A 10,000-nucleotide genomic window follows, 5' to 3' on the forward strand; every position below is an offset into this window, starting at 1 on the left:
CCAGTAATATATTGCGAATGCTTTGAGTCAGAAAGGAATCCTCGTATTTGAAAATAAAGTGAAGTATAATTGTAAAAATAACAATAACAATAATAACAACAGAAGTAATAATAATGATGATGATGATGATGACAGTGATTGATGATGATGATGATGATGATGATGATGATGATGATGATGATGATGATGATGATGATGATGATGATGATGATGATGATGATGATGATGATGATGATGATGATGATGATGATGATGATTAAATACTAACAATAGCAGTAACAATAAGAAATTATAACAATGATGACGCGCAAAGGATAAGTAAAAAAAAATACGGGAAGAATCTCTTATTTACATGATTTAAGTTCCGTGTTTCAGGGAATGTAAACCAATCTTTTCGGTAAAATTCTCAACTTTCATCAAGTCCTCTCCGACACATCTATAATGGCATCTTCTTCTTCTTGTCCCTGTCCTCCCCCTCCGTTTTCTTTTCATTTTCCTCTCCCATTTCAGCCTCTTCCTTCTCCTGTTTCTCCTTCTCTTTCTCCTTCTTATTCTCATCCTTATTCTCAGTTTTCCTCCCTTTCTTAACAACAACAACAATAATAAAAACAATAATAAAATAATAATAATAACAATAATGATACTGCTACTAATTATAATAATAATAATGACAATGATAATGATAACAATAATAACCATAACAACACCATAAATACTAATAATACATACAATTAAAACCACAAAGCAGCCCGGCCAATATCCCTTTCGAGCGTCGTGTGTAATGGATAAACAGCATGAGTACACACGGCAACCCAGGGCCAGGTTTAATATCCTGTGATACGTGTTGACAAGCACATCATCCCCTTATCACAGACGCCCACGCAGGACAGCCTTCCGTGCTCTTAATGGCCGTCAATGGGCGTGCATTAACCCAAAACGCATTCCTGTTTTTTTTTTTTTTTTTTTTTATCATTTGCATTTTTTTTTTCTCCTGTTTAGTTTGGTTTGCTTCGTACTTTTAACTAGGTTTGAAGATTTTTTTTTTTCTTTTCTTTTCGTGTTTTATTTTTACATTTTCACGTGTTGTCCTTTTATTCACCTTACCAATTTTATCTTGGCCTCTCCCACCTCTAACTGCCTTTCCCATGAACCTCTTGCCCTTTCTCATTCTCTTCCTGTGTCTTTGCTTGTCCTTCTCACTCTCTTTCTCTCCTTCGGTTAAATTCTTTAATGTTTCGTATCATACGTAAAACTTCGTCGTTCCCATCTTGTGAGCTCTTTCTCTCTCTCTCTCTCTCTCTCTCTCTCTCTCTCTCTCTCTCTCTCTCTCTCTCTCTCTCTCTCTCTCTCTCTCTCTCTCTCTCTCTCTCTCTAAACACAATACATTCCCCAACAAGGAAACAACAACAAAAAACGGCAAAACAAAAAAACGACATTTTTTCTAACACACACACACACACACACACACACACACACACACACACACACACACACACACACACACACATACACACACACACACACACACACACACACACACACACACACACACACACACACACACCCACACACATACACACACACACACACACACACACACACACACACACACACACACACACACACACACACACACACACACACACACACATACACACACACACACACGCACCACTACCCAGACCTCTCCCCCGTGGAAACGTGTCGCGGCTTCTCCCAGCCAGGTCGTGCCAGTAGCCCTCCACACTTCGCGGCATCACGAACCCACGCCCACGTGAATTCGTTGCCACCCACATCTTCGACCTTGTCTGGGAGGGGAAGGGCGAATCACTCCCCCACGCCCCTCCCCCTCCTTCATCGCCACCTCCCTCTCACCCTCCTCCGTAATTCTATCGCTATATTCTGTTTTATTGCCTTCTTCTTCTCCTTCTTCTTCTTCTTTTCCTTCTTCTTCTACTTCTTCTTCTTCTTCTTCTTCTTCTTCTTCTTCTTCTTCTTCTTCTTCTTCTTCTTCTGCTTCTGCTTCTGCTTCTGCTTCTGCTTCTGCTTCTGCTTCTGCTTCTGCTTCTGCTTCTGCTTCTGCTTCTGCTTCTGCTTCTGCTTCTGCTTCTGCTTCTTCTTCTTCTTCTTCTTATTCTTCTTCTTATTATTATTATTCTTCTTCTACTACTTCTTCTTCTTCTTCTTCTTCTTCTTCTTCTTCTTCTTCTTCTTCTTCTTCTTCTTCTTCTTCTTCTTCTTCTTCTTCTTCTTCTTCTTCTTCTCTTACTTCTACTTATTCGTATTCTTTTTCTTCTTTTCTTTATTATTTTCTATCTTCTCCTTTACATTCCTCCTTTACTATCCCTAATTTCTTTCCCTTTCATTTTGTTCGCGTTTTCTACTTTTTCTTATGAACTCTTTCTCAATAAAGATCGTTTCTGTGAAATATTGCTGATAATAACAAGACTGATAATGATAATAATGATGATGGTGATAACGACAATAACTTTCCAATAATAATAATAATAATAATAATAATAATAATAATAATAATAATAATAATAATAATAATAATAATAATAATAATAGCAATGATGAAGATGATGATGAAGATGATTATGATGATGATAATAACAGCAGCAACAACGATAATAATAATAGCAAAATAACAACATTAAAAAACAACAATGACAGTATCAATAACAGCAACAAGAAATAACAATACTAACACAACACAAGAATTATATCGCCAATCTAAATAAAAATCTCAAACCATAAATCCTAACACAGAGCAGCATGTATGGAGACGTGTTAGCCTCGTCATAACAGAAAGCCCATTTTATTTCACTTGACAATTTTTTCTTTTCTTTTAACTACGCGGTCGGAACGGATCTCGCCAGCCGTTCAGTCAAAACAACTCATTATAAACATATACTTAAATGAATCCGACCGTGAGATCGCCTACCTGACCCCACCTCCCCCCCTAACTCCCCCATAGGTAAGAAAAAAAGAAAAGAAAAAAGAGGAAAATGGAAACTACCCATAGGCACAAAAAAAAAGAGAAGAAGAGGAAAAAGAAGAAATATTTTTTTCGCATCATGACATACCCCAGTGATGGCTTCTCCGTCTGTGAATTAATTACAGGTGTTAAAAGCGCTACCAGGTGTATGGGGAAAGAGTGGGAGGGGGCGGTAGGGGTGGGGGAGAAAAGGCAGGGAATGGGGTGGGGAGACGCGTTAGGGAATAGAGGATTGAGGTTGGGGGGGAGGGGATAGGCGGGCTGGAGGGGACGGAAGAGATAGTGCTGGGTAAAGGGAGGTGAAACAATAAGATAAACAGGGGAGAGGCAGTGTGGGGAAAAAGGAAGAATCAATGGGGGGGAATAAGAAGGGGAGAGATCAAACACACGTGTGCAATGGATGGATAAGGAGTAATCACGTATCAACCCACTAGATGCAACACACTGACAACCTTCCTTCATTATAAGCGGCAAACACACGCAAAGGCAAACACACACAAACCCACACACACACACACACACACACACACACACACACACACCCACACACACACACACACACACACACACACACACAGACACACACACACACACACGCACACCACCCCTTCCACTTTTCAGCCCCACTTCTTCCCCATCTCGCAGAGGCCCCTGACAAGCCTCGCTCACCAACCGCCCGCCGACGAATTGCGAAGCCATTAATCCTCCCTCTCTCGCGCCCAGATATATAGATATCGTCCCACTAAAAAAAGAAAAAAGAAAAAAGAAAAGACAAAAAGAGAGAGAGAGAAAAAAAAAAAAACGCGACAAGATCTGGTTCAACAGTCCCTTGCAAAAAAAAAAAAAAAAAAAAAAATACTATAAAAAAAGGTAAATAAAAAGAAAAAGGCTGTAGACTTATGAACTAGCTCTCACTTCATTAAATGGCGATCGGGCATATTTATAAGTCTACCTGGGGGAGGGGAGGGAGGGTGGGGGAGGGGGTTACGATAGGAAGGGAGAGTTATCTTCTTGGTCCATTTATATATTTAAGTCGTCGCGTCCCACTCTGTCTGTCTGTCTGTCTGTCTGTCTGTCTGTCTGTCTGTCTGTCTGTCTGTCTGTCTGTCTGTCTGTCTGTCTATATGTATGTATGTATGTATATATGTATATATGTATGTATGTATGTATGTATGTATGTATGTATGTATGTATGTATGTATGTATGTATGTATGTATGTATGTATGTATGTATGTATGTATGTATGCATGTATGTATGTATGCGTGCATGTGTGTATGCATGTTTGAGTGTATGAGTGTGAGTGAGTGAGTGAGTGAGTGAGTGAGTGAGTGAGTGAGTGAGTGAGTGAGTGAGTGAGTGAGTGAGTGAGTGAGTGAGTGTGTGTGTGTGAGTGTGTGTGTGTGTGTGTGTGTGTGTGTGTGTGTGTGTGTGTGTGTGTGTGTGTGTGTGTGTGTGTGTGTGTGTGTGTGTGTGTGTGTGTGTGTGTGTGTGTGTGTGTATGTGTGTGTGTGTGTGTGTGTGTGTGTGTGTGTGTGTGTGTGTGTGTGTGTGTGTGTGTGTGTGTGTGTGTGTATGTGTGTGTGTGTGTGTGCGCGCGTGTGTCTACCTGTCTGTTTGCCCTCCTCTCACTCCCTTTCCCTCTCTTTCCCCTCTCCTTCTCTTTCCCTCTCTCCCTTTCCCACCAATCCCCCCCCCCCCCCCTCTCCTCTCCACCCTTCCTTCCCTCTCTACCCTCTTCAGCCTCCCGTAAACCTTAATGCGTCTGTCGCCTCCCGACAGAATGCGTCTGGATGTTTGTTTATTACCTTAAGCGTCATCTGAGTCTCTCTCTCTCTCTTTCTCTCTTTCTCTCTTTCTCTCTCTCTCTCTCTCTCTCTCTCTCTCTCTCTCTCTCTCTCTCTCTCTCTCTCTCTCTCTCTCTCTCTCTCTCTCTCTCTCTCTCTCTCTCTCTCCCTCTTTTCCCCCTTCCTCTTTCCTCCGTCCGCGAGAATGAATTGGGTATGAATGGACAAGACCTTCAACGGATTTTTTTTAAGGGAGAGACGGAGAATGGGGGAGAGAGTGAGGTTAAGGAAAAATGAAAAAGGAAAAAGAAAAAAGAAGAAGATAGATAGTTAGATACATAGATAGACATACAGACAGACAGAGAGATAGAAAGAGAGAGAGAGAGAGAGAGAGAGAGAGAGAGAGAGAGAGAGAGAGAGAGAGAGAGAGAGAGAGAGAGAGAGAGAGAGAGAGAGAGAGAGACCGTGCGAGGGAGAAGAGAGAGTCAGACAGAGAGAGAAAGAGAAAGAGAGAGCTAGCAAAAAGAGAGACAGAGAAAGAGAGAGCTAGCAAAGAGAGAGACAGAGAGAGAGGGAAACAGAAAGAGCGAAAGAGACCGACCGAGCGAGAGAGGTGTTCGCCCCCACGGAAGCGACGGGTAAGGAACCTTCAAATAGCTATATATTTCGCGTCCGTAAAGGGGACACTTACGAGAGTTTGAAATGCACGTTAGCATCGCGTCTGGAAAAAAAGAGTAAGGGAGGCACTAATTTACCGATAACTGCCTACATTTCCTCTTAATCCGCCCTTATCGCGTCGATTCATCACACGGGCAGGCACTCCGACCGAAGTGCCAGGGAAGAAATATATCGGATGGTTTGGGATCATGTTTAGTGTCGCTTATGGCGCAGTTTCGTCCTCCTGCTCGTCCTCCTCTCTCTCTCTCTCTCTCTCTCTCTCTCTCTCTCTCTCTCTCTCTCTCTCTCTCTCTCTCTCTCTCTCTCTCTCTCTCTCTCTCTCTCTCTCTCTCTCTCGCACTCACTCACTCACTCACTCACTCACTCACTCACTCACTCACTCACTCACTCACTCACTCACTCACTCACTCACTCACCCACCCACCCACCCACCCACTCCCTCCTTTCCTTTCCCTCAAACACCATCTCGCATCCCCACTTTACATGCTTCATCTTTCTTCTCCCTCTTCTCCCTCGGTCTTCCCCCTCCTTCTTCCTCCCTCTTCTCCCTCCCTCTTCCCCCTTCCCTCTTCCCCCTACCTCTTCTCCCTCAATCTTGTTCCTACCTCTTCTCCCTCCCTCTTCTTCCTCCCTCCCCCCTCCCTCTTCTCCCTCAATTTTGTTCCTCCCTCTTCTCCCTCAATCTTGTTCCTCCCTCTTCTCCCCGCTCCCACGCTCCTCCCTCAGCCCCTCTCCTCCCGCCTGGCCCTTCTGTCTCCATCCATCTCTCTTGTTCTGCGCGTGATCTTCCCCTGTTTGCTTTATAATTTCTAGAACAAATTGATCTTTTCTGTTCTGTTTGATATCCAGATTCTTTAAAATTGTTTGATTATTTTCCGCGTCTTCTTTTTACGCCAGAGAGAGAGAGAGAGAGACAGAGAGACAGAGAGAGAGAGAGAGAGAGAGAGAGAGAGAGAGAGAGAGAGAGAGAGAGAGAGTGAGTGAGTGAGTGAGTGAGTGAGTGAGTGAGTGAGTGAGTGAGTGAGTGAGTGAGTGAATGAGTGAGAGTGAGAGTGAGTGAATGAGTGAGAGTGAGTGTGTGTAAGTGAGTGAGTGAGTGAGTGAGTGAGTGAGTGAGTGAGTGAGTGAGTGAGTGAGTGAGTGAGTGAATGAGTGAGTGAGTGAGTAAGTTAGTAAGTGAGTGAGTGAGTGAGTGAGTGAGTGAGTGAGTGAGTGAGTGAGTGAGTGAGTGAGTGAGAGTGAGTGAGAGTGAGTGAGAGTGAGTGAATGAGTGAGAGTGAGTGTGTGTGAGTGAGTGAGTGAGTGAGTAAGTTAGTAAGTGAGTGAGTGAGTGAGTGAGTGAGTGAGTGAGTGAGTGAGTGAGTGAGTGAGTGAGAGTGAGAGTGAGTGAATGAGTGAGAGTGAGTGTGTGTGAGTGAGTGAATGAGTGAGTGAGTGAGTGAGCGAGTGAGTGAGTGAGTGAGTGAGTGAGTGAGTGAGTGAGTGAGTGAGAGTGAGAGTGAGAGTGAGAGTGAGAGTGAGAGTGAGAGTGAGAGTGAGAGTGAGAGTGAGAGTGAGAGTGAGTGAATGAGTGAGAGTGAGTGTGTGTGAGTGAGTGAATGAGTGAGTGAGTGAGTGAGCGAGTGTGCGAGTCCCTGCTGGCCTGCGCGCGTGCCCGTGGGTGTGCGCCTGCATGCATCAACGTCAACATGAGGGCGACAAATGGCAGTTTGCGCCGTGATTCATGGCAGCGCATTACCTCGCCAAGGTTTATTGGGTTTGATGAAGTCGGCAGCCACCTCCCCCGGCTTCCACCTCTTCCTCTCCCCCTTGCTTGCCGTCTCCAACTCTGCATCTTCCTCTTTGCCTTTGTGTCTCCCTCTCCCTCACTCTCTCCCACTCCCTTTCCTTCTCCCTTTCTGCTTTTCATTCTGTACTCCTCCTTTCTTGTCCCTCATTCTCCCTCATTCTCTTCGTCTTCCTTCTCCTTATCTCCCTCTCCCCCTCTACATCTCCTTCTCCTTCTCCCTCTCCCGTTCCCTTTCATTTCCACCTCCCTCTCCTTCTCTCTCCCTTTCCTTATACCCCTCCACGTCTTTCTCCCCCCCCCCCCTCTCCCTCCCCCCACACCATACTTCACGACCCTACGATCCGTGTCATTTCTCTCCCCAACGACCTCGCAGAGGCGCTATTCTCTTTTTATTTACAACATGCCGGTTATTTACAACTCGTCGGTTATATACAGCAAACCTTCTAGCTGCCCTCACTCTCGCATAAGCTGATTGCAACCTTAAAGTCTTTTAAAACTCTTGAATCATGTATACAGCTATGCGACTTATACTTAATTAAAACCTCTTTCAGAGTGTGATTTATAACTTGATAACTTTACAACCTTATATATATCTTTCGTTAATTACTTACAACCTCACACGGCTTATTCTCTCCGTCCTCACGACCTGTCGAGTATCTATCACAATCTCACAACCTCATATAACCTACTCTCTCCCTCCTCATGATGATTCACTATCACAGCCTCACTCATGATACTCTCTCTCTCCTCACAGCCTCACCTCGCCACTCACCACTACTCCTCACTCCCCTCACACACAAGGAAGATATATCGCCATTTAAAGATGTATATAAACAAACCACGATATGCGTAACGCTATTTTCTCCTTCTATCCCCTTCTCCAACTTATATTTTCTTTCTCTCTCTCTCTCTCTCTCTCTCTCTCTCTCTCTCTCTCTCTCTCTCTCTCTCTCTCTCTCTCTCTCTCTCTCTCTCTCTCTCTCTCTCTCTTATCACCCCTTTTCCTTTCTATCCTTTACCTTCCGCTACTCCTACACTTCCACTCCTTTCTCCTTCCCCCCTCCCCCACCTTATCCTTCTCCCCTTTACTACCCCCCCACTCCCCCCGTTTCCCTTTTCCCAACTCCCGCTCTTCTGCTTGTCTTCTTCCCCCCCCCCCTCACATACTACCCCCTGACCCCCTCCCCATAACCGTCCCCTCCTATACCACCCACTGACCCCCTCCTCACAACCGCCCCCCCTCCTTCTCCCTTAAAAAGGCACCGCCATTTGTTCACATGACGGACAATAACATACAGCAGAGTATAACTATCACAAACTACCGCGTGTCGTCTATTCTTAACTTGGTTTCCTAGAATCTCCCTTCGTAGGAGTAGGAGGAGGAGTAGGAGGAAGATAAGGAGGAGGAGGATAAGGAGGAGGAGGAGGAGGAGGAGGAGGAGGAGGAGGAGGAGGAGGAGGAGGAGGAGGAGGAGGAAAGGAAGAGGAGGAGGAGGAGAAGGAGGAGAAGGAGGAGGAGGAGGTGAAGAAGAAGAAGAAGAAGAAGAAGAAAAAGAAGAAGAAGAAGAAGAAGAAGAAGAAGAAGAAGAAGAAGAAGGAGGAGGAGGAGGAGAAGAAAGAGAAGCAGAAGAAGGAAGAGGAGGAGGAGCAGGAAGAGGAAGGAGGAGGAAGGAATAGGAAGGAAGCGGAAGAGGAAAAGGGCGAGTGAAAATGCGAGGGATGATTAATAACAAACAAATCACAAGCCGAAGAAAGAGGGAGAAAGGGTAAACATCAAGGCGAACGATGTAACGAAAGACAAAAGAAAATTGATTAAATCCCATTATCGTTCTAAAAAAATAAATAAAATCAGCAAATAGGGAAAGGTAATTACATAAAGGGGAGAACAAAAAAGAACACGAAGTACTCATAATCAGTAACTAAGAACACCTGGCCTAATTAATGACTATGAATAAAAATTATCTTTATCATATCTATTTATACAAGAATAAGAAAAAGGTTAATGTACTTTGACCTTCCTCCCGTGATACACTTACATATATATAGAAATAAAAATAAATTATATGTATATATATATGTATACATGTATATGTATATATATATATATATATATATATATATATATATATATATACGTACATATATTTAAAACATTAATATCTCTAGCCACCACGGACCTCCATCTCCCCCCCCCCCTCCAACCCCCCTCCCAGTTCCTCCGTCAAGCAGGGGACACGCAACGTTGCAATCATTCCATATGGCGTGCCTCTATCTGACGCCTCCGTTGCATACTCACGCTGCTGCACGAGCGTTGCGGTCGACACTCACACGCCACGCGGTTCTCACGCTTACCTGTGGACGGGAGGAAAGACGTGTAAGGAACAGCTAATCTATAATGGCAACGCTCTAAAGTACCGTCTATAACAATAATCATGATGATGTTGAAGATGATATTCGCTGATTGATGATGCTGATGTTGATGAAAATGGTGATGGTTATGATGATGATGATCATAACGGTGGTGATAATAGTAATAATAATAATAATAATAATAATAATAATAATAATAATAATAATAATAATAATAATAATAATAATAATAATAATAATAATAACAACAACAACAACAACAAAATAATAATAATAATAATAATAATAATAATAATAATAATAATAATAATAATAATAACAACAACAACAACAACAACAAAATAATAATGATAATAATAATAATAATAATAATAAT

Source organism: Penaeus chinensis, chromosome 20, assembly GCF_019202785.1.
Source record: "Penaeus chinensis breed Huanghai No. 1 chromosome 20, ASM1920278v2, whole genome shotgun sequence".
In the NCBI taxonomy this organism is placed as follows: Eukaryota; Metazoa; Arthropoda; class Malacostraca; order Decapoda; family Penaeidae; genus Penaeus; species Penaeus chinensis.